The sequence below is a fragment of the Eumetopias jubatus genome, unplaced genomic scaffold (genome assembly GCF_037043125.1).
Source record: "Eumetopias jubatus isolate StellerSeaLion01/CBP00866 unplaced genomic scaffold, mEumJub1_p1.0 scaffold_2, whole genome shotgun sequence".
Lineage (NCBI taxonomy): Eukaryota > Metazoa > Chordata > Mammalia > Carnivora > Otariidae > Eumetopias > Eumetopias jubatus.
In genome coordinates, this window is record NW_028274808.1 from 118433144 (window position 1) to 118458194 (window position 25051).

Below are 25051 nucleotides of genomic sequence, written 5' to 3' on the forward strand. Positions count from 1 at the left end.
CATTTACTCGGCGGTGCCTAACTCCGTTCCCTCACCCCTACAAGCCAGGTTTTTTAAAAAAGAAGTGAAAATACCTAAACGACTAACTACTCAAAGCTAGCTACTCGGTAGTTTTGTGCAACCCTGAGTGTTTTGTTGGTTTTTTTTTTTGCTCCTTAGATATGACCTGTGATAGTCCTTTAGATACTTTCAGTTCCTTCTGCAGATCTTTTTTCTTTTTTCAGTTAACTAAAACTAGGAAAGTGGTAAAAGAATACAAACCTTTCAAGTGACTTTTATGTTGTAGGATTTCTGCTACAAGCTAAAGTATCCGTGAAGATCTTTAAATTTAATTGTTTATTAATAATTTTTTTTAAAAAATGAAGAAAGGAGACAGCTTCACTTCCTTGCAGCACTTTCCTTGACATGACTTTGTTTCCTCTTTTTACTGAACTGAAATATCCGAAGTAATGCGCTTGCTGATTGCATGTTGTGTATGTGGTGTGCTATCTTAATGCGGTGCCTCCTTACCTTACCGTTCTGAACTCCACCTGACCAATAACCTGCAATACCAACGAACTGCTCATGGTGCAGTATTTCATTTTGTGCGACTTAATATAACAGCCAGTTGTAATAAATACGTTTTCTCTTTATTTTTCCCTGGATATTTTCATTTTAAAGTGAGAAAGGGAAGACATTTTTTTAAAGTCCTTCTCTGGACTCTTTTAATATGTGATGGTTTTTCACTAAAAAAAGATAACCGTCAGTAAGAGAGTTAGCTGAAATCTAGATAAACCAATTTTCTATCATTTTACCCTGTTCAAAATACAATGGAAATTCAATGAAGATGTTTAGATACAGGTCATGAACCAGAGCAATATAGAAGGTTATATACAAGGTGATGATCAAAAGGTTGTTTACAGTAGGGTTTCTTTTAAATTTCCTTTTGGGAGCTTACTTTTGGTTTGGTGAAAGAAGGACCCTGAAGCTTGTTTATTATGAATATGATATTCTCAGGTATCTTTGTCCTCTGGATTGTTCTTTTACAGGTTATCTTTAATCTCTGTGATCAGATGTAGAAGTACCCTTGGGGAGATGATTGACCTACGAGTGGGTTGGGAGTGAGGCAAATTAGGGGAAGAAAGGCTTGGCGTTAGCCCCTAAATATTTGTTTCTTAGAGGCTTTGTAGCCTTGACAAGGGCAAAACGAGCTGTGTTGAGTGAGATTTTTAGGCTTCTAAGGTTTTTCTTTAAAGAAATTAAAAAATAAATACTTCAGTTAAGAGATACAGCATAGTAAAATGTTCGAGAGCCAAAGGTACAATTTGATGTGATCAATATATATAGAATATATCCAATACCCGAGAGAGCTTCTTTGTGCCCCTTCCAACCATGTCCCCCTACAACCACCACCACTACTATTCTGTCTTGCTTTGCATGTTCGTGGGCTTCATATAAAAGGAATTCTACAGCATGTAGTTCTTTTGTGAATGGCTTTCCTGAGCAGTTTATGTGGATAGCTGGTTTGCTATTTCCAGGTAGAAGAAATGTAGTGCGTGGGTTATCCACATATCTGTCTTATCTTTTATCTTTCTTCCTCTTTGTTTCTTTCTTCTTTCTCTCATATCTTAAAATTTAGAGAAGATGCATTACACGAACTACATTAATGTATAAAAGGTGATAGTTTCCTAACCCCCCCAATAAAATTCTTTTTGTGTATTTTAGGGAATATTTTCTTTGATTCCTTTTACTTTAAAATTTAAATCTTGTTTCATTCATATTTTTTAATTTTGCATTTCATTTCCACAGCCCTGCCTTCTTGGCAGTACATGAAACAGAGGGGCTGAAAATAATATCCTACACAGAAGTGACAGGCTTATCTAACCACTTTCTGACATGGTGTCCTACAAAATCTGGTTTTATTAGTGTTTATTTTTTGTATTTAGATGCCATCTTTAAAAGACATAAAGGAGCGCCTGGGTGGCTCAGTTGTGAAGCGTCCGCCTTTGGCTCAGGTCATGATCTCAGAGTCCTGGGATCGAGCCCCATATTCGGCTCCTTACTCAGCGGGAAGCCTGCTTCTCCCTCTCCCACTCCCCCTGCTTGTGTTCCTGCTCTCGCTCTGTCAAATAAAATCTTTAAAAAAATAAAGACATAAAGGTATTTTATGGTTAGAAAAGGCCAGACAAAATAATATGTGAATAAAGCTGAAGGAGTTATTAGTGTTAAGAATTTGAATGAGGATCAGTAAATCCTCTGCCTACAACTGTCCTAGCTAGACCCAAGTCTCTAATTTCTTAACTAGTTTCCTTCTATAAGCTCATTTAGTCCCATGAATTCAAATGTGATCAATAAGGTGATGTAGCCCAGATCTCTCCAGCCCAGATTTGTCTCTTTTTTTTAAAGATTTTATTTGACAGCGAGAGAGGGAACACAAGCAGGGGGCGTGGGAGAGGGAGAAGCAGGCTTCCCGCGGAGCAGAGAGCATGATGTGGGGCTCAATCCCAGGACCTTGAGACCATGACCTGAGGCGAAGGCAGACACTTAATGACTGAGCCACCCAGGCGCCCCCGAGTTCTCTTGTACTGTAAATCCCAAATGCTCCTGGACATCTCCATGTATCTTTACACATTTTGCTAATGCTTTGCTCATCTTTTTCGTTGATTTATATTTTCTGGAAAATAATACCTTGTTGGTTATATTGGTTGCCTATTTTCTTCCAGTCTAAGCCTTTTCTTTGACCTTTGTTTATGGTGTCTTTTCTAATACTGAAATTTAGTTTTAATGTAGTCAGATTTATCTTTTCCATTATATTTTGTACTCTGGGTATCTAAAGAAATCCTTTCCTACCTCAAATAAAGATTTTTATCTGTCTTTTTACTAAAAGTTTAAAGCTCTTATTCTTCACATTTAGGTTTTTAATCAACTTATTCTTGTGCATGAGATAGAGATCTAATTTTATTTTGTTTTATTTATATACGTACAATTGTTCTAGAAGCATTTATTGAATAGTTTAACTTAAATGTCACCGATTTCAAAGCAGGTTCCCACACATCTGTGGGTAGTTTATTCTTTTCCATCAGTCGATTTGTAGGACTTTTGTGACATTAACACACTATTAAAATTGCTACAGCTTTATAGTAAGTTAATGCCCAGGAGGATATTAACAACAGTTAATATCCACATATTTTCTTCAAAATTATCTTGGAAATGCCAGTTATAGATAACTATATGAATTTTAGAGTTATCTTGTTAAGATCCATTGCAAAAACTTAAAATTGAGTTTTATTGAAAATTTGTTAGAGCCTCAGTTTCTCTAATATGCTGATATTAATGGTTGTTATGACTAGATATAATTAATAGTTTTCATGTGCTTAATGAATGGTTACTGTCATCTGTATCATCATCATCATCATCCAATGAATGAGCCTTTACTCTGGCTTTGAGATCTTAAATTCAGAAATACCACCTTCTGACCACAACCTTGTATATCTCTTTATACACCTTCCACTCCCTTACTCCTATTGAACTTATTTGACTTTATCAAGATATTTAGTGTTGAAACCATCTTTTTCTAGTCTGTCAGCCCATTCCTGGATTTATTTACTTTTATCATTCCTTCAAATCTTCACTATTTTACATTATTTATTAAGCCTTCTAGTTGTCACTACCAGGCTTATTTTGAGCTTCGATGACCCTGAATTTTAGTTAACAGATAAGCTCCCCTCACCAGCATCTCTAAACGTGGCTGTAATTTCTCATATAATTAGCGTCTGCCCTACTCGCCAAGGCTTCTGCATCCCATGTTCTAGAGCTCATCCTCCAAGACCTTGCTTCATCAGTTATCTTCTCAAATTTTCATTTTTCTTGCTCTCTACTGGCCCCACAAACTGGTGATCTCCAGGCTTTTAGATTTCACCGATAAGTTTTTTAATTGATATAATCAACATAGGTTTGCCAACTTTTTATTTTGTCAAGAAAAGATATTTAAAAGCTATAATATAACGAACAACAAAAAACTACTACCACCTACTACTAGAAGGTAGTATAACGTAACAGTTAAGACCATGGACTTTGGAGCTAGGCTGTTTAGACTAGAATTCTGGCTCTGCCAAAATAAATTACGTGATCTGTAAGAATATAAATAATACCTACCTCTTAAGATTGTATTGCATATACTAATTCAGTGGATTAATACATAGAAAGCAACTAAACCCACCTGACACATACACATGCACAGTTGTGTTATCTTCTGTCACTGTCATAATTATGTTTTTATATCACTGTTAGCACATCTTGTTTATTTTAGCTGCACTTGGTTTTTTACAGTGGCTGCTGTAGGGCTGAGTGGCTAGTGTGATGATAGTGCAGTGTGTCAGTGCAAATCACATGTGACTCTTGGGGGTCTTATTAAGATTGCTGGAAATATAAAATGCTTAAGGGAACCCCATGCGGATTTCTGGACTTCTGTGTATCTCCTTCTTCCCTTACTACACTCTACAAAGATAGCAAGTAGAGAGACAAAGAGTAGATTGTACAGGTTCGTAGAGAGAACAAAACAGGTTTCGTATGATGCACACAAAGGTAAATGTATTGGACTTCTCAGTAGCAACTCTGGAAACAAAAGGATAATAGAGCAGTGCTTCAAAATTCTGAGGGAAAATTAATTCTAATACAGAATTCTATATAGGCCAACCTGATTATGAGGCTAGAATAAAGTTACTTTCAAACCCAAAAGGTCTCAGAAAATACACACTTCCTACATCCTTTCCCAAGAAGCTAATGGAGAATGTGTGTCACCTAAATGAGGATTAAATCAAGAAAAAATAGCGCATGTAAGGAAATATGAAACCCAAAATAAGAGAGAGATAAAGGAATTGCAGGTTGATGGAATGGAACAGTTAAGATGGAATTACCGGAACACCTAACACAAGCCTAGCTTTTTATTGGGCTTCACTTTATTGCATTTCACAGATAATGCATTTTTTACAAACTGAAGGTTTGTGGCAACCCTGCACAGAGTTAAGTCTATCCGCACCATTTTTTCCAACAGCATTTGCTCCTTTTGTGTGTCTGTCACATTTTGGTAATTCTTATAATATTTCAGACTTTATTATTATTTGTCTTGGTGATCTGTAATCAGTGATTATGACTCACTGAAAGCTCAGATGATGTTTAGCATTTTTAGTAATAAAGGATTTTTAATTAAGGCTTGTACATTGTTCTTTTGACTTAATGCTATTGCACGTTTAGACTATAGTATAGTGTAAACATAACTTTTATATGCACTGGGAAACCAAAAAATTTATTTGACTCGCTTTATTGAGAGATCTGCTTTATTCTGGTGGTTTGGAACTGAACCCACAATATCTCTTAGATATGCCTGTTATGTCTGAACAAATTATTTGCAGGTTTACCCTTCTGGGCTGTAGGTTGGGGTTAAATGAATGATTATTACATCAGAAACTAAGCAAATTTTTAAAAAGATTTTTTCTTAAACTTATCAGTTTATTCAAACATTTTTAAAGGGATAAACAAAACTTATTAAAAAGAGTATTTTGATTTTGGTGTTTGGTGTCGCATTATACTTCCCCTTTCTTCATGAGGAACCACGTTTTTAACTGCTTGCGCTACCCACAGTTCTAAGGGGAAATGTAGCAAACTGGGAATAAAAGCAAAATTAGAGAAACAAAAGTGGCATTGGTAAATTAAAAACATATGGTAAAACTTTTAAAATCATCTTCCATAATACTTCCTGGTACTAAAAACAAGCAGTATATAGAATTGCCTAATCGGAAATTCCTAGAGGCATGTGGTGGAACAGAGTGAGCCTTGAAAAAGCCTTTCTACTTATAATTCTATGAGTGTGTAAAGTTCTTGCTCACTTTATGGTGGGGTTATGCCACAACAAACCCATCAGAAGTGGAAAATATTGTTAAGTAGCAAACGCATTTAATACACCTAACCTAAAGAACATCATAGCTTAGTCTAGCCTACCTTAAACGTGCTTAGAACACTTGTATTAGCCTATAGTTGGGCAAGATCATCTAAAACAAAGCCTAGTTTATAACAAATATCTCACCTAATTTATTGAATACTGTATTGAAGGTGAAAACAGAATAGTTGTATTGGTGCAGAATAGCTATACATGTATTGGTTGTTGATGCTGGTGATTTCGTGCTTTCATTATCACATATCACTAGCCCAGAAGAAAATCCTAAATCAAAATTGGAAGTATGGTTTCTGCTGAATGCACATTGCTTTTGCATCATTATAAAGTTGAAAAGTTGTGAATCAAACCATGGTAAGGGACTTTATTGAGATACCACTTTGCAGTCATTGACTAGAAAAAGATTACAGTTAAGAAGTAAATACAAACATAGATATATGCATACATAATAAAAAGCTTGATTCTGTAGACCTTTGACATTTTTCTCTTTTGGAAGCCACCTTTTTTGCCGTAAAAATTCCATATTTACTGTAATCTTGATATGTGATCATTAAAATAATAGAACAGATTCTTATTTACATCAGTTTATGGAACTAGCTTACTCTAAGTGTGATGAATTAGGCAGTAAAGAAAACAGGAAACTAATGCTTTGTGATAATACTGTTGTGCACAGAATAAATCCGAGATGGCTGAATTTTGTATGGAATCATGCTATTTAGATTAAAAGCACCCAGTGTAATATCTTGTTAATGACTGATTTGCTAAAGACATATCTAGGTTATAAAAACCTGGAAATAAATGGTTTAAGAATATAAGCAATACCAAGTGTAGTAGATGAATTATTTCCTGACTCCTCCATGTCCTGTTAACTTAAAAAATATGCAGCATGTCAGTTATGGCTATTCACATCTTTTCAGCCATATTTCCTTTTTGTTCTTATAATTCTTAAGCATATTGGGTTTTTTTTGTGGGGGTGGAGGGAATGCCTGGGTGGCTCAATCGGTTAATTAAGCATCTGCCTTCGGCTCAGGTCATGATCCCAGGGTCCTGGGATCGGTCCCCATATAGAGCTTCCTGCTCAGCGGGGACTCTCCTTCTCCCGCTCTCTGCCCCCCCCGCCCCGCTCCTGTGCTCTGTGTGCTCTTCTCTCTCAAATAAATAAAATCTTTAAAAAGAAAAAAAAGCATATTGGGGTTTTTTTGCTACTCCTGATTAACATAATATTTTTGACAGATTACTTCTTTAAATCACAAACTTTAAATTCCACTTAAGACTTCTGGGGCTCCTGGGTGGCTCAGTCAGTTAAGCATCTGACTCTTGATCTCAGCTCAAGTTTTGATCTGAGGGTCGTGAGTTCAAGCCCCATGTTGGGCTCTATGCTGGGCGTGGAGCCTACTAAAACAAAAGAACACAGTAAATTCCACTTAAGACTTATAAGGTGCAGTATTAGCAAATCTTTTCAAAGTAATTTAATTTGCCACCTTAGAACTAATCAGTTTATGCTTGGACCATAGCAACAACCCGCCTAATATTTGACCTCTAGCCTCCGCTAGCCTCCAACTCTAAAATATCTTATACAAGGCTTTACAAAAATAGTTTACAAAATAGTTTTTCTAAATGAAATTTAATAGGTTTTTTTTTGAGCAGTTCTATGTTTACAGAAAAATTGGGCAGAAAATACAGAATTCCCACATCACACACACACACACACACACACACACACATACATTTCCTCCTATTATTAATATCTTGTATTAGTGTGGTATATTTGTTACCATTGATAAACCAATATTGATACATTAGTATTAACTAAAGTCCATACATACCTTACATTAAGGTTCACTCTGTTTTGTACAGTTCTGTAGGTTTTGACAAATGCATAATGTCATGTATCCAACATTATAGGATCATACAGAATAGTTTCACTGCCCTAAAAATGCCCTGTGTTCTCCGTTGTTCATCCCTACTCTCCCCCAATCCCTGGCAACCACCGATCTCTCTCTTTTGTTTTTTTTTTACCCACTGATCTTTTTATTATCTCTATAATTCTACCTCCTAAAAGAAATTCTTACTGTCATTTAAAACCTCAATCTCTGGAGTAGATCCAAATGTGGGAAAAGAAAAAGCAGGCTGCAGAAAATATGTATTCTATTTATAAATTTTTTAAACCATGTATATATACATATTTGATTATACATAGAAAATTTCTGGAAGGATACATAGAAAAATGACTACCTCTATGTAAAGGATAACGGGAGGGGTGTTGATGTCTTTTACTTTCTACTTCTATTTTGTGTGAATGTCTTACCATGTACAAATATTATTTTGTAATTTAAAATATTTTAAATGTCATGTTTTTCAAACATGAAAGCCCTAGGAACCACAAGGGAAAAAAATCTAGAGATTTTAGCTACATAAAAATATTCTGTACCTCAAAAGCATCATAAGATCTGATCAACCCTGCTATTTATCCATCTATGATCTTTTTTAAATTTTATTTTATCTGTGATATTCTTTAAGCCCCTATTTCCATACCTAATATTCTCCCATGGCTTTTTAATTATTTCTTGTTCCTTTTTTATATATTACTAACTTCCCACTCAGCATCCTCTTGATTCGTATTTTAGGCTTAGTTTCATTTTAAAATCGTGACCCTTTTCAGCAATCCCAATCGGCGTTATCCTACTTTATTTTTGTAGCAAATATTACTTCCTAAAATGGCTTATTCCTTAGTTAGATAAGTTGTTTGATGTGCCATTTCCTACCACTAGAAAATAAAATACACAAGAATAAAGATTTTTGTCTGTCTTGCTCACTGATGAATCCTCAGTGCCTGACACTAGTAGGTGCTCAGTAAAATTTTGTTGGATGATTAATTGAATTGTTTTTTTAAATTCTTAAAACTTTTTTTTAAAGATTTTATTTATTTATTTAACAGAGAGAAACAGCGAGAGGGAACACAAGCAGGGGGAGTGGGAGAGGGAGAAGCAGGCGTCCCGCGGAGCAGGGAGCCCGATGCGGGGCTCGACCCCAGGACCCTGGGATCATGACCTGAGCCGAAGGCAGACGCTTAACGACTGAGCCACCCAGGCGCCCCTCTTAAAACATTTTTTAAATTAAATATATGCCTATAATTCTGCCTCAGTTGGTATATGTTATGTAATTTGTTGTGTTACATAGTGATCATACTCCTCAGGTGTGTAGATAATTGGTTCACAAGCTTATGTTCTCTACTACACTTTTTTTTTTTTAAAGATTGCATTTATTTGAGAGAGCACCCTAGAGAGAGCACGAGCAAGGATCAGTGGGGAGGGAGAAGCAGGGAGCCTGATGTGGGGCTCCATCCCAGGACTCTGAGATCATGACCTGAGCTGAAAGCAGACGCTTAACTGACTGAGCCACCCAGGTGCCCCTCTCCTACTACCCTTTCTGATCACAGATATGGAGGAAGAGAAAAAGGGCAGACCCTAGTTTTTATCCCTTCCCACAAGTTTAAAGATTAGAGAGCAGAGAGCTCTATCTCTGTTGCCTAGGAGAAGGCCCTTATAATCAACCAAAACCCTAAAGGTTTGGGGGAAGAATAGGGGAGTGAATGTCTCAGTAATCTAGAGTATCTGACGGGCCCCACACTCTTTTTCATCAGCAACTCCCTTCAACAGACCCTTTGTATTATTCTATACTGGGAAGCTCTTGCTAATGGTATCTGGAACTATCAGTTGTCTGGCACTGACTGTCTCAAAGCAGTGGAGGCAAGTGCCAGGAACAAAATGTAAAAACTTACTCCTAACCCTTATTAGGGTTTTCTCAGTTTTTTATCTTATTCTTCAAGCCCTTGCTTCCTTATTTCTGTAGTTACCCAGGGTTGATTTGGAGGGAAGAAGCCCACAGCCCTTACTAATGCTCCATTTTCTCAGGAATCATACATAAGAAACCAACTTTAAATGTAAAGACACAGGTTAACAGTAAAAGAATGAAGAAATACCTGCCTAGCTAATACTAATCAAAAGAAAGCTATATAGTTGCTATCTTCAGGCAAAACAGACTTCAGAACAAGGAAAATTATCAGGGATAGAGAGGAGCATTACATAATGATAAAGGTGTCAATTCTCTAAAAAGATACAACCTTTAATGGTACATCTAACAACAGAACATTAAAAAAAGCTAAGGTAAAAATGGATAGAACTACAAAGAGAAATAGACAAATCCACTATTATGGTTGGAGATTTCAACAACCTTCTTTCAGTAATTGAGTGATCTAGCAGGCAGAAAATCAGTGAGGATATAGTTGAACTTTGTATTACCATCAGTCAACTGGATCTAATTGACATTTATAGAATACTTCACCCCAAAACAGCAGAATACACATTCTTCTCAAAAAAGATAGACATTTGTCAATATATAAAAAATAGCCTGCATAAAAAAGTTATAATTAAGGTTAATAGATATGCAGTAAATTTAGAAAAATACTCATATGGAGGTTTAATATCTATAATATACAAAGTGCTCTTAGAAATTCACATTAAGGGAACATGTAATTCAACAGAAAAATGGATGGGCAAAGAATATGAACTCAGCAAAGAATAAATCCAAATGTGAAAAGATGCTCAGAATCAGGAGAAATCAGGGACATGCAAATTTAAATAATAATTAGATGCCAATTAGGCCTAACAGACTTACAAACCATTTCTTACTTTAACATTTATTAAATGCTTATTATGTGACCAGCACTGAGCTACACACACATCTAATATAAGTGCTCACAAAGTACTGTGAAGTGTATCTTAGCCCTGTTTTACAGTTGAAGAAAGAATCAGGCAGGTAAATTGACTTGGCAAAAATCACATAAAGGAAACTAGGGAATTCACTTTATGGCAAATACTTTTTGAGTAGGTAATTCATTCAGATGGTGGGGGGGGAGTGTGTATCTAGATAGATCTAGATTTATGTTTTGAGTTGAAGTTTCCCACATGTATATTCCATCCACCATTTCCCATGCAAATGCCATCGATCCCACTACTTTTACAATTTTCTCATGTATCTTCCTAGAGCTTTTTCTTTCTTTCTTTTCCCCTTCTGCAGTCTCGCTGTTCCTGTCATAGTGTTCTTTTTTTTTAATTGAGTTATAACTGATAAAATCTTATATTAGTTTCATGTGTAAAGCATAATGATTTGATATTTGTATATACAGCAAAATGATCACCACAAGTCTAATTACCATAGTTACAGAATATTTTTTCTTGTGATGAGAACTTTTAAGTTTTCTAAGATTTACTCCCTTTAGCAACTTTCAAATATGCAATACAGTATTATTAATTAGAGTGACTGTGCTGTACATTCCATCCCCATGACTTGTTTATTTTGTAACTTAAAGTTTGTACCTTTTGACCCCCTTCACTCATTTTGCCCACCCTACCTCTGGCAATCACCAGTCTGTTCTCTTATCTCTGAGCTTGGCTGGTTGGTTGGTTGTTTTTACATTCCACATATAAGTGAGATCATGTGGTATTTGTCTTTATCAATCTTACTTAGTTCATGTAACATAATGCCCTTGAGGTCCATCTATGTTGCAGATAGTGAGATTTCATTCTTTTTCATGGCTGAACGATACTTCATTGTATATGTATACTACATCTCCTTTCTTTTTTTCCCTCTAAAATTCAATCATGTATTTTTCTTTCTTTTTTTTTTTTTACTATTTTTGAGGATAGTTGATATCCACAATGTTACATGAATTTCAGGTGTACAACATAATTATTTGACAAGTTAGTACATTATGCTATGCTCACTACAAGTGTAGCTACCATCTGTCACCATACAGTGCTTTTACAATATCATTGACTATATTCCTTATGCTTTGGCTTTTATTTCCATGATGTATTTATTCCATATATACTAATTTCCCTTATGCATTCACCTTTCAATGTGCACTTAGGTTGTTTCCATATCTTGGCTATTGTAAATAATGCTGCAGTGAACATGGGGGTGCATATATTTTTTGGAGCATTTTCATTTTCTTTGAATAAATACCCAGAAGTGTAATTGCTAGGTCATATGATAGTTCTATTTTTAAGTTTTTGAGGAACTTCCATACTGTTTGCCATAGTGGTTGTATCTATCTATATTCCCACCAACAGTGCATAAAGGTTACCTTTTCTCTGCATTCACACCAGCATTTATTTCTTGTGTAATTTGGATGATACTGCCAAATTTCCCTCCGTAGGTGTTGTATAAAGAACAGTTGAGAATGTATATAGCATTGTCGTTAGAGTATGTGACCAAACCTTTGGATTTGAGACTGAAAAGTGAAAATGTTTAATCTTAGTATAGTCTTATTATGCATTCCTCCTGTTATAAGTGAGGTGAAACATCTCAGACTGGGCAAAATTTTATTTTTTATTTTTTTTTAAAGATTTTATTTATTTATTTGAGAGAGAGAGAAAGAGAGAGAGCACGAGAGGGAAGAGGGTCAGAGGGAGAAGCAGACTCCATGCTGAGCAGGGAGCCCAATGCGGGACTCGATCCCGGGACTCCGGGATCATGACCTGAGCCGAAGGCAGTCGCTTAACCAACTGAGCCACCCAGGCGCCCATGGGCAAAATTTTAAATGACCTCTTGCTAGTGAGGATTCAGGTGAAAGGTATTGTTTTACATTGCTGGTAGAAAGGTGAACTTTTTCAACCTACTTGCAAAGCAGCCTGGCAACCTGTGTTAAATTTTTTTAAACTACAAATACCTTTTGTTCTGTCTACCTTTTCCTCTTAAGGACATGCCATAGAAGTTGCAGCCATCATTTCCACTTACAGCCCATCAGTCAGAATGTAGTCATATGGCCACACTTTCAAGGGAGACTAGGAGATACAGTCCTTAGTTATGTGGCAGTTTCCAAAGCTAAAACTGGGGGAAGAAGAGAAGAAAGGACATTGAGAGACAATAGTAGTTTTTGCTACAACAGACTTTGGTGAGCTAGGTAAAAAAGGAAGAGGGACTTTTTTCCCCCAAAATTATCTATTCCTGCAAAGGCACACTGTAAAAAAGCATGAACAAAGGTGGCATGATTCACTGGGAGCAAATATTTTAACAGTCTATCATATGATATACTTATATGTATATGTAAAGTTTTATATTTGCCCACATATTCAAAGAAATGTAAGTTAAATTGGTGGGGTGCCTGGGTGGCTCAGTTGGTTGAGCGTCTGACTCTTGGTCTCAGCTCACATCATGATCTCATGGGTCATGGGATTGAGCCCTGTGTTGGGCTCTGCATTCAGTGGGGAGTCTGCTTGAGATTCTCTCTCCCTTTTCCTCTGCCCCTCCCCCCTCAGTTAAGTAAATATTTTTTAAAATAAGTAAAATTGGTTAAACAAGTTCATGATGGGCAGATACAAAAATGACCATATCACTCTCACTCTCCTACTTTGCCTCACAGATTAAAGGCCAAACTCTTTAGCCCATACTATTTCTACTATGTTAGACTTCCTCCCAGAAGATGTAAAAACCATGTAGAAAGATAAATTGCTTCTACCTGGAGTGGTTGGGCTTCATGTAAAATACGGAATTGGAACTGGACCTTGAAAGAAGAAGTATTTGAATTAATGGAGAGGGGCAACGGAGCATAAACAAATAGTTCCAATCTTTTTAGGCCTACTCTTTTAAAAAATTGAAATATAGCATACTACAGAAATAAATGACCTACCTATCAAAAATAAACATACCACTGTATCTACCACCCAGAAAATAGAGTATTACTGGTTACATAGAAACCCTCTTAGGCAACCTCTCAGTAACTATCCTGCCCCTCCTCCCCAATATAATCACTCTCCCAGCTTCTAACCATAGACCAGTTTTGCCTGGTTTTCAATCTTACATAAATGAGATTAAGTGTCTATTTTATATATATGTGAGATTCATCTGTATTGTTTGTAGAAGTAGTTCATATTCATTGCTATATTCCATTATATGAATGAACCAAATATATCCGTTCTATTATTGATGTTTGGGTTGTTTCTACATTGGGGCTATTAACCAATAGTGATGCCATGAACATTCTGTGTCTCTTGGTATGCATGGGAAGACATTTCTTTTGAGAGAATACTTATAATTAAAATTCCTTGGTCATAAGGTGTGTGCACATTTTATAAAGAATGCCAGTTTTCCAAAGTTTATGTTTTTTATATCCCCACCAACAGTATATGAAAGTTTCATGTTCTCCACACCCTGGGCAACACTTGGTATCACCACTCTTTTTAACGTTAGCCATTCTGATCGGTGTGTAGTGGCATTTCATTTGGGCATAATTTGCATGTTCCTGATGGTTACTAAGGTTGAGCACCATTTTATGTTATTTGCCCTTTGGAGAGTCTTCTTTTTTGAAGTCCTTGTTCAAGTCACTTGCCCATATATCTGTTGGTCATTTTCTTACTGATTTTTAGGACTTCTTTATATATTCTGGATGTGAATTCTTGACCAAATACCCTTTCCTATAGCATGGCTTGTCATTTCATTTTCTCCATGGCATCTTTTGAAAAAACAAAGTTCTTGATTTTAATGTAACATGTTTCACCAATCTTTTTCATTTTTTTTTAGTATATGTGCTGCCGAAGTGAGCACACCAATCTTTTTCATTCTTAAATTATTTTGAGTGTGCTGTTTCTTTTTGTAACCCTGGTAGAGTAATTGGTACCAGAGTAGTTACAGGAAATGGACCCACTGAGATTGAATTAAATACACACACACACACACACACTAAAATCAATCACAGGGATAACCTCATTGCTATAGACAAAGGGACCACAGGACACCCATGATTTACAGTACTATTATAATTGCCATTATAATAGCATGGGATAGAATGAAGGTGAAAAGAAAGTATCGCTGTGATAACCATAGTAATTTAAAATTGTGGATCCATAATTTAAAATTATGATCCTAAACAGGATGTACACAGAAGAAGGTAAAAACTATGAAAATACAATTAAGAACGTATGGAGAGAGTCAGAACCCCTCCACTGCAGCTTTGAAGGAGTCCTTTATCTCCTATAATCAGTGGGCAGATAAGGTAGATTTGTAGTACCAATTATATGCTCAATTCTTCCAGTTTTCTTACTCTAAGGATGGAGCATTGGTGAGGAAGATGTGGGGCCCAGACATAGAATGTGGACTTTTGGGCAGACAAGAATGAAGCTGAGAACTCTGACCCTGCATATCCTCTGAACTTCCTTTGCTCTCTGAGGAAACTAGCCTCCCCTGCATAGAGGCTTTCAGTGATTGCACTTGGGACAGCTCTCTCCTAAGCTGATACCTGTTCTCAGAACTTACCTTCACCACCTCACAGTATCCCCAGTTAAATCTCAAAAGACATACTAGTCAGAGAAGTATGTGGCCTGCTCTGGCAAGAGATAAGCTACACAGAAGTTAAAGACCTTGCCGTTTTGATCAGCAGGAGCCTGAGGAGTATATATAGAAGTGGGTTCTAAGGATATTACACCAAGGGGGAATAAATATAAGGCTTTACTTATCATGGCAAATTTATTGGCACAGGTGTACTCACCTGAGAGTCAACATCTAATATATTGGCATTAATAGTTTGCTAGGATGAGGCATGGGCTCAGTAACAGGTTACAAATAATAAGTGGCCTACAAATGAAATTTGAAGTAGTAATTTCAAAATGCCAGTAATACCCTGGCATACTGTAGAGGAGGGAATACAAAGACTCTGTAGATATTCTCACTTTTCACCAAGTCATTAAGAAATGCTTTGGTGATAGGAGCATCAGCATTCCCAAAGAGCTCTGAAGTGTCTGTTCTCTGTCAGAATGATGGTGATGAATGCTGTGGTAGAATTGTTTCCTGATCTCAAAGAGAATAATACAGTCCCAAAGTGGCAAAGGCTACATGATGGCATATAGCCACCCGAGACATGGTGGGCACAATTACCATAATAAGTCAAAGAAGAGAAGTTAATCAGATTGTTTTGACCTACAGGGAAAGGGGGATAATGACCAAATGATAACAAAGTCCCTAGAAATGAAATGGGTTAAGTAACCCAGTAAGGTGCTGCTTGACATATATAGGTGGGAAAATTCTAAACTTGTGTTGTCATAGTGAAATTATAAGCCTCCCGTCCAGTTCACAGACCTGGAACTCCTTGATGATGGAGAGAGACTGGGTCCCTTTGAAAAATAACCCAGCAATGCAGCCATGGTTATATAACCATGAACCTTCCCCTAATCCAGTGGTTCCCAAACCTGTCTGTACTTTAGAACACCTGAGAATTCTAAAGAACACACTTCAGACCAATTAAATCATAATTTCAGGGAGTGAGATCCAGGCATTGATATTTTTTAAAGGTCCCCTGGTAAATCCTGTGAGAAGTTAGGGGATCACTGCCCTAATCCTTCTCTAGTGGCCATTTACTGAGGAAAGGAAAATATCAGACCTCCTGAGGCTTATTAGATACTGCCTCTTAATATCTACTGATACCTAGAGACCCAAAACCCCATCCTGGATAACTGGTTAAAATAAGAGGCCTGCGAAAGTCAAGTGATGGATGTAGTCTTGGCCTGAGTCTGGGTGACAGTGAGTCCAGAGAGACCCATATTGTTATTTCTCCAGTCCTAGATGTGTAGTAAGAATAGATATATTTTAGTAACTGAAGCAATCTTCATTTTGGTTTCCTGACCAATGGAGTGAGTGCTGTAATGGTAGGAAGGGCCATGTAGAAGTTCATAACTGCTTGCTACCACTCTTACACTGTGACCATATACAAAAAGTACCACATCCTGGGGAACTCATAGAAATTAGTGCCACCCTGCTGGAATAGTGATTCATACCACATTCCCACTTAAATTCCCTTTGTGGTCACGAGATGAGTCACAGAGAATGACAGTGTAAAAACCAGATGGGTAGTAAAGAATGACTGGATTACTGCAAGAGTTTGATCAGGCAGAGATGCCAATTGTAGTTGCTGTTCTAGGTGTGGGGTCTTCATTGGAGAAAATTAATATAGACTTTGAAAAGATATATAGGTTTTGGTCTGGAAGTGCCCCGTACACCCCATTCCAATTAGTAAGGGAGGTCAGAAATAGATGGCATTTAACTGGCAGGTATAATAGTGAGCCCTTACTGTCTTGTCGCAGGGCTGTGTCAACTTTCTGTTCTCTGGTGTGAAGGGACTTTGATCATCTTGCTATATCATAGAATATTGCGCTGGTCTTACAGAAATGAATGTTAAATGAACCCAATGAGCAGGAAGTGGTAAGCACTCTACATGTTTTGGTAACACATATGCATGCCAGAAGGTGCAAGAAAAATCCTGTAAAACTTCCAGGACCTGCCACAAGTTTTTAGGGGTCCGATGGCCTGAGACATGTTAGGTTATCCATTCAAGTGAGTGACTGTTCTGTTTTTCACCACCACAATAAAGAAAAAGGCAAAATTTGTGACAGGTCTTTTTGAGTTCTGGAGACAACAAAATAGAACATTTGGGTGGCCCCTTCTAACCTATTTTCTGGGTAACTAGTTTTCAGTGGAACCCAGAGCAAACTGTCTTGCTAGTTGGGCCTTATGAGTGGGCAAATCCAATGGTAATGGAAGTTCATGTGGTAGAGATGTTATATGAAGCTTCTGATGAGTGCCAATAGAATTACACCACCGATTCCTTGGTTTTTGAGTAAAGATCTATCTTCCTCGACCAATGTTTTGTTTTGTTTTGTTGAAAAGTAGCTCCTGACTTGCTCCTGATACCTGGTAGAGATGGAACACCTGACCATGGGACATCAAGTGACTGCGTGAATAATCAACTACCCATCATGAACTGGTGTTACCTGATTCACCAAACCATACAACTGGATGGACGCAACAGCAGTCCACTCCCTACAACACTGGGAACACCGTCACAACTAAACTGAATGAGCAGGTGACTCATTCGAGTAATACCTGCCCATATTCCTTCAGCACTTCTCTCCCAGTCCATATAAACTGGCTTCAAAAGAGTTCCTCTGAGCAATTAATGAAGAGAAAAATGTGTCGGTCTTATTTTGTTTGTTTAAGATTCTTATTTATTTATTCATGAGAGACAGAGAGAGGCAGAGGGAGAAGCAGGCTCCCCGTGGAGCAGGGAGCCGGATGTGGGGCTCAATCCCAGGACTCTGGGATTATGACGTGAGCCGGAGGCAGCCGCTTAACCGACTGTGCCAGCCAGGCGCCCCTTGGTCTTGTTGATTCACAAAAGGATCTGCAGTGAGCTGGCAGTACTGGGGTGTGAGTGGTCACTATACAACACCATCACTCATTAGTGGCCCTGAAACACAACAGTAAAGGGAAATCCTTTCATTGAGAAGAACTTTATAAGACAATGGCCTGAGGTAAGGGTAGACACTGATCTCGGGGTCCTGGGATTGAGCCCGGCATCAGGCTCCCTGCTGGGTGGGAAGCCTGCTTCTCCCTTTCCCACTCCCCTGCTTGTGTTCCCTCTCTTACTCTGTGTCAAAAAAAAAAAACTTAAAAAAAAAAAGAATGTTGGAGCACCCCACCTGGTAAAAAATCCTATCAGGGTGTACCTGGGTGGCTCAGTCTGTTAAGCATCTCCCTCTGCTGTTCTCTCCACTCTCTTCTCCCTTTGCTCCTCTTCCTTCTCTCTCAAATAAATAAAATCTTAAAAAAATAGAATCCCATTCAGGTGAGGTACAAGCAAAAACTGAGAGAAACTAAGGAACGGATGATGAAAGAGAACTATGTTTATGAATCCAGGCCTCATGACCAGCTTAAAAAACAGTTTTATGAGACTGCTTTGGAACTTGTTTCTTTTCTCCCATACCATATATGAAGACTTCTGGGGTGGCTAATGTTTATGGTTTCAGGACTGAATGACACCACCCCATGATGATTTTGTAGCTGATGGGAGGAGACTGCATAGTGGAAAAGAGTGAGGTAAGTGTATTTATTCCCTCTGGCTCCCTCCAGTAGAGGCTGCCTGGAACTGGATGTATACTTTGACCTTAGGTCATTGCCTCTCTCAAAGTGAACTCTTCACCATTCTCTCTCCTTCCTGGTTCTGATTTTTTCCTCTTCTCTTAGAGCCTGTCCTTGTAATTCTCTTATACCCTACACACACACATTTGTAATTAGTCCTTTTTTAAGTAAACTTTTAAATGATCCTGAGTGTATCGTTTGTTTCCTGTTAGGACTCTTGGACATACGAACTTTTTTTTTTCTATGACCAACACGGGGCTTGAACTCATAACCCTGAGATCAAGAGTCCCGTGCTGTACCAACTAAGCCGGCCAGGCGCTCGTGAACTTTTTATCTCTTGTATTGCTTCTTAAAATCTACTTGGATTTAGCATAATCGCACCATCTTTGTTAGTTTTTGCATGATACACATCTTTTTACTTTAAGTTTCTCTGCATTCTATTTAAGATTTGTCTCTTGAAACAGGTTAAAGGTATACCTTTATAAGTCCAAGACAGTCTTTGTCTTTAAATTGGGATAATCACTTTGCATTTAATGTAATTACTGATTGGCTTTAAAGCTGCCATCCAGCTGTTTTTGTCTCACCTGTTCTTCATTCGTTTTTCTCTACTTTCTTGGGGATTGTTCGTTTTTTTTTTAAATTTCATTGTTTTGTTCAGCTTTTTGGTTTTATGTTTTAATATTCTTAATTCCTGTGGAAATTAGAATGTACATCCTTGATTTTTAAAAGCCTAGAATATATTAGTACTTTATCCATGTCCTGGACAATGGAAACACCTTGGACCACTTTAAGCCTATTTACCTTCTCTTCTCAGTTACCGTGTGTTACGTTTTTAAATCTGTATGTTTTTAACATCACAATATATTAGCATTGTTTTGTAAAGTTACTATTTATTGAGATTTACCTATATATTTTTCCTTTTCATTGTTCCTCATCTCTTCCATAATCTGAGAGCATCCGAGATCACTTCTCTCTGCCCAAGGTCCATTCTTTCTTACAAGGCAAAAATGCTGGTGACAAATTCTGTTTCTGTTTGTTTGAAAGTGTCTTTATTTTGCCTCAATATTTGAAAGTTATATTGTTTGAATGTAAATTCTAAGTTGATATTTTCCTTTGGTACTCTGAAGATAGCTCATTTCGGTTGCAAAGCAGTGGTCTTACTGTCATTCATTTGATAAAGTAATTTGTCTTTTTCCTCTGGATGCTTAAAATTTTTCTCTTTGGTTTTCAGCAGTTTTACTATGTGCTTAGGTGTGGTTTTTTGCCTTTTTCTAGTTTACAGTGTTTCTTGAATCCAAGGCATGATGCCTTTTACTTTTAGACATCTCTTCGGGTATCACTGTTATAGTCTCTCATTCCTCTCCTTTTCGGTCTTAATTATAACTATATTAAACTTTGTTTTTATTCTATACCATAAGTCTCTTCCACTTTTTAAAAAAATTTTTCCGTATTTTCATCCTTTGTTTCTGTAAATCTGAATATTTTCTTCTGAACTTCATCCAGTTCCCTAATTTTGTCTTTAGCTCTGTATAATCGGCTGTTAAGTCCATCCACTGGGTTTTTAATGTTAGCAGTCTTTGAACAATAGAATTTCCATTTGTTTGCGTTTTCATTCTCTACACACATTCTTATTCTTAGATTTTTAAGTTCCTGAGCATTTTAACAGCATTTTAAAATCTTTGTTTCATAATCCCTGTGGGTTTTGTTTCTATGATCTGTTGCTTCTCTGCTTTTGTCATACCTTCACATATACCTGATTATTTTGTGTGTGTGCTGGATATTATATATAAAAGATTGCAAAAATATTTTGAAGCTCCGGATAGCATTACTTTCCTCTAGAGAGGATTTCTTTTGCTTCCGTTAGGCAGCTCAACTGGGGCTTTTAGCAGACTTAGATCACTACAGTCCAGTTAGGGCCAGATGTGATTCAATCCCTGCCAGTTCTGATCTATTTTCATTTCACTTTTGACTGCTAGGGTACAGCCCTTCAGGATCTCAACTGAAAGGCTGAGGTGTTTATCTCTTCCTTGGTGAGCCCTAAACTCCAGTTTTTCAACCTCCCTGCCCCCTTTCCTAGGCCTGTGAGCTTGCAAAAATCTGTTTACCTTTTCAGTTGCTTTTGGAAAAGACCGATGCGTCCAGCAGAAAGGGGGCCCTAGGTATTCAAGCACCTCTCCAACATGTCTCCCTCTCCTAGATCTTGGACCTGTAATCTTCACCAATTTGGCAGCTCTTCAGTGCCTTTAAAGAAATGTGGTTTTCTTTTTCTTAGTCCACTCTTCTAGTTCTCAGCTAAAGCATGATCAAAAACCCACCTACTTCTTCATTACCAGAAGTGGAACTGCAGAAAACTCATTTTTAAAAATTTTTTCTTATTTTTTAAATAATCTCTACACCCAATGTGGGGCTTGAACTCAGAACCCCAAGATCAAGGGTTTTATGCTCTACCAACTGAGCCAGCCAGGTGCCTCAAAGACTCATTTTTTTTTTTTTAAGATTTTATTTATTTGACAGAGAGATAGCACAAGTAGGCAGAGTGGCAGGCAGAGGGAGAGGGAGAAGCAGGCTCTCTGCTGAGCAGGGAGGCCGACATGGGGCTCGATCCCAGGACCTGGGGATCACAACCCGAGCTGAAGGCAGCCGCGCAACCGACTGAGCCACCCAGGTGCCCCTCGAAGACTCATTTTTAATGTCAAGAATTTTACTGGATGCCCCTGCCTCTCTTATCAAAATACACAAGGTAGTAATTGTACATGTTTAGCATATAAACTATAAATATGTAATAAACATAATAGTGTATGTGTATACACACATACACACACAATTATTTATGTCCACATCCCTGCAACAACTGTTACTCAGGGATTTCTAACTCAAGGAAGGGAAACACTGCTAGAAGCAAAGGCATAGTCTCAGGAAAGTTACAATATATTTGAAAGATATTTTTAAATTTATTTATTAGAGAGAGCACGAGCTGAGGGGGAGGGAGAAGCAGACTCCCCAATGAGTGGAGAGCCTGGGGTCTTGACCCCAGGACCTGGAGATAATACCTGAGCCAAGGGCGGACACTTAACCAATTGAGCCAGCCAGGCACCCCACAAGTATATTTGAAGGAACATGAGGAGGCCAGTTTGATTATAGAGATTTCACATATAAAAGCAGAGATAAAGTTCTGATTTATATTCTCTATATAGGAAGCCATTGGAAATTTCTTCATTGTGCTATCTTTTAATAAAAGCTATGTTTAATCTGATAGTGACATGCAAAATAAACTGAAGAAGTAGGAACAGAGGCAGAGAGACCCACTGGGAATGTATAGTCATTGACCAAATAGGAGTTGTTGATGACAGGCATCATAGTGTAATGAAAACAATGCTGACATTAGATCACAGGACTTGTAATTACTGGTCCTGTCATCTTGGGCAAGTCATTTAACCTGTCTGATTCTGCTTATTTACATGCCCATCACTTTAGAGGCCTTTAAAAAAATAATGAAATGCTAATAATTTTTGCTTAACTCACAGAGTGGTTATACAAATATAATGATAAGAATATTTTTTAAATGTATATTATAAAATTTAAGGTGTGATATGCATTTGAAGATCCAAAGAAGTAAAAATGGAGACTGGTAAGGAATGAGAAGGGTGAAAGAAAAAAAATGTATCCTAGTGACTGGAAAATAGAGTCACTTAAATCAGTCAGTCAGGAGAGGAACTGATTTGGGAGATCAGGACAAAGGTTAGGGAGAAAACAGTGATTTATTTCATTTTAATTGTAATTGTGGAAATGTTCAGCAGGCAGTTCTCTTATTACATCTATTAGTTTCATATATTCTTACATATTTTCATGTGAGATGATTCAATCTCCTTTATAAAATTTTAAGTTTTGAGAGAGAAGTTATCTCCTTGGGGATATATATTTCCTCATTTTTTATTTAAAAAATAAAGCCTGTACCTGCTGATTTGATAAAAGTTCCACCTATTTTGTCCATTTTATTAGTAAAGTGATTACATGGGCATTGACTGATTTAAAGATTATTTGTTCCCTCTAATACTAAATTGATATTCTTCAGTACGCATCACTCTAAACAGTTCCCACTATTAGTACTTTAGGGTACTAGTATCTTACTAAAAATCAGGCAAACATCTTAACTTCTATTTGAATTTCATGTGAGACATAATAAGTGTCTTATTGAAAGTCATAGGCATGATCAGGGCACCTGGATGGCTCAGTCAGTTAAGCGTCCAACTCTTGGTTTCAGCTCAGGTCATGATCTCAGGGTCATGAGATCAAGCACCACGTCAGGCTCTGTGCTCAGGGGGGAGTCCACTTGGGATTCCCTCCCTCCCTCTCCTTCTGCCCCCCCCCATGTACTCTCTCAAATAAATCTTTAAAAAAAAGGAAAAAGTTAGGTTCATGGTGTATGTTTCTTTTATATTTTAAATGTATATGCCTATATTGCCTTTTTAATTTAGACCATGAACTTTAAAATGGTTTCTTTTCCTTTTAAAATGCTTAGTTTCTCCTAGTTTTTAAAATTAAATCATAATGGACACTCAATCATAGCAGTAGCTCTATCTTTTGCAATAAGAACTTGTCCCCCATAGTTTATCTCTGGACTGCTCTAGTATACTGAATCTGTAACTTTACATTTCTAATAATATCCAGCATCTTTAGTAAGTTTAGACTTAAAACAAAAATGCTTTGTCAACCTTTAGAAAGCTGATTGGGTGTTTAGACCAAACATTCCTCTTGTATCATCATTTGCTCCCTCTCATTTTAGTCTAGTTTCCCCTAGTCTTACATGAATAGAAATTTGGTTATACAGAGCTGTTTGCCTTTCCTATTTTTTTTTTGCCCATTACAATTTTTAATATTTAATAGCCCTTCTAGTTCTACTTCAAATAAAATACTTTGTATTTTTTACATGTGACCACAAAAATAATGTATTGGCATCCTCCCTTATCCAGTAGACTTTGGCATTCTCAACCTTAGGGTACTTGGAAGTGAGGGAAAAAAAAAAAACCTGAGCAGCAAGGAAAATAGGTTCTGTAAGCTTTATTCTGCAGCAAAAATATTGATCTGTTCTTGAGGAATTGAGTGTTTCACAAAGGGGAGTTCTCCATGTGACTAAAGCTTCAGTTATTCATCATGGACAGTAAGTCAGTGCAGTTTGAAGGTCTTTGTCATTACTGGTGAGCTGGTAAATGTTTGACAACTAACTCACCAGGAAAAAAAAAAAGCTTTGATGACACAAAGCTGTCTTTGAACTACAGTCTGACTGTAGACACAGAACTGGAAGGAGATGACTAATTATCAAACTATAGTAGGGTATTTCTACAATATGGATATGATAGACATAACAAAAACATGGAAAATAGTAAAAATGAGGAAGTGAATTTTGAGTTTTACTGAGACATATATTGGATTTTAACATAATTGTCAGCTTATACAATTTTTAATAATGGCTGTGTTTAATAGCCTGAAAAATTTCTAAAAATTTTTAAATTGGCACTCATAAGGCAACATAAGCCAACTCTAGCACTCTGTCTGCACACTTAGTTTTGGAAGTGACTTAGGCACTAGCCAATATGAGTTGAGTCCTTCATGCCTTTTTCATATTCCTCCATGTATATGTTACCTTGTTAGGACTTTACTTTTTAAAAATCTTCTAAAGCTGGTGTAAATGCTTAATTTGTATCTCATGTAAATAAATACAAACAAAAGGAACTCGATGGGAAAAATAGACCTTTCTTCAAGGAAGAAATATAGATGGCAAAGCAGCACATGAAAACATGCTGAACATCTTTAGTCACTAGGTAAACGCAAATTAAAATGACAATGAGATATACCACTACATACCTATTAGCATGGCTGATTGAAAAGACTAGTCATAGCAAGTCAGGAGAAATTGGAATTCTCATACACAGCTGGGGAGAATGTAAAATGGTACAACCACCTGGAAAACAGCTTGGTGGTTTCTTAAAATATTAAACATACTTATCAAATGATCCAGCTATTCCAGTCCTAGCTATTTACCTAAAAGAAATGAAAATCTATGTCCATACAAACACTCGTACAAGAGTATTTGTTATAGGGGCGCCTGGGTGGCTTAGTTGGTTGGGCATCTGCCTTCGGCTCAGGTCATGATGC

At 37.1% G+C, this 25051-nt stretch overlaps 1 long non-coding RNA gene across 2 annotated transcripts in view; it reads right to left on the reverse strand.

The window, feature by feature from the left end:
* Positions 1–6266: 6266 nt before the first annotated feature.
* The window catches only part of LOC148164880 (uncharacterized), a 36115-nt gene continuing 17330 nt past the window's right edge, over positions 6267–25051 (reverse strand). Inside the window, exons 4-6 of one of the 2 annotated variants that reach the window (XR_015767784.1) lie at positions 13452–13496; positions 12078–12823; positions 6267–7324 (exon numbers count right to left, since the gene is read on the reverse strand). This is a non-coding gene — a long non-coding RNA (uncharacterized LOC148164880). Of the gene's footprint in view, positions 7325–10391; positions 12824–13451; positions 13497–25051 lie in introns of those variants that run through there. The other variant, XR_015767785.1, reaches the window with a different exon arrangement.